This window comes from Tupaia chinensis, unplaced genomic scaffold (genome assembly GCF_000334495.1).
Source record: "Tupaia chinensis unplaced genomic scaffold, TupChi_1.0 Scaffold148192_1, whole genome shotgun sequence".
In the NCBI taxonomy this organism is placed as follows: Eukaryota; Metazoa; Chordata; class Mammalia; order Scandentia; family Tupaiidae; genus Tupaia; species Tupaia belangeri.
This window is the reverse complement of record NW_006208042.1, coordinates 364,198-364,987: the sequence shown is the minus strand read 5'-3', so window position 1 is coordinate 364,987 and position 790 is coordinate 364,198. Positions and strand designations below refer to the sequence as shown.

The window sequence follows — 790 nt, the reverse complement described above, 5'->3', positions numbered from 1 at the left end:
GCATCGTGTGGTCTCAGCGTGATCCATCACTTCGCAAAAGTGGGGTGGGCAACATATTCATTAAAAATTTGGAGAAATCCATTGATAATAAAGCACTGTATGATACATTTTCTGCTTTTGGTAACATCCTTTCATGTAAGGTGGTTTGTGATGAAAATGGTTCCCAGGGCTATGAATTTGTGCACTTTGAGACATAGGAGGCTGCTGAAAGAGCTATTGAAAAAATGAACGGGATGCTTCTAAATGATCTCAAAGTATTCGTCGGATGATTTAAGTCTCGTAAAGAACAAGAAGCAGAACTTGAAGCTAGGGCAAAAGAGTTCACCAATGTTTACATCAAGAATTTTGGAGAACACATGGATGATGAGCGCCTTAAGGATCTCTTTGGCAAGTTTGGACCTGCCTTAAGTATAAAAGTAATAACTGACGAAAGTGGAAAATCCAAAGGATTTGGATTTGTAAGCTTTGGAAGGCATGAAGATGCACAGAAAGCTGTGGATGAGATGAACGGAAAGCTCAGTGGAAAACAAATAAACGTTGGTAGAGATCAGAAAAGAGTGGAACGGCAGACAGAACTTAAGCGCAAACTTGAGCAGATGAAACAAGATAGGATCACCAGATACCAGGGTGTTAAACTTTGTGAAAAATCTTGATGATGGTATTGATGATGAACGTCTCTGGAAAGAGTTTTCTCCATTTGGTACTATCACTAGTGCAAAGATTATGATGGAGGGCGGTCGCAGCAAAGGGTTTGGTTTTGTGTGTTTCTCCTCCCCAAAAGAAGCCACCA

At 40.5% G+C, this 790-nt stretch overlaps 1 pseudogene; it reads left to right on the top strand.

The window, feature by feature from the left end:
• Positions 1 to 2: 2 nt before the first annotated feature.
• Positions 3 to 790, top strand: part of LOC102473841 (polyadenylate-binding protein 1 pseudogene) — a 2,011-nt pseudogene continuing 1,223 nt past the window's right edge.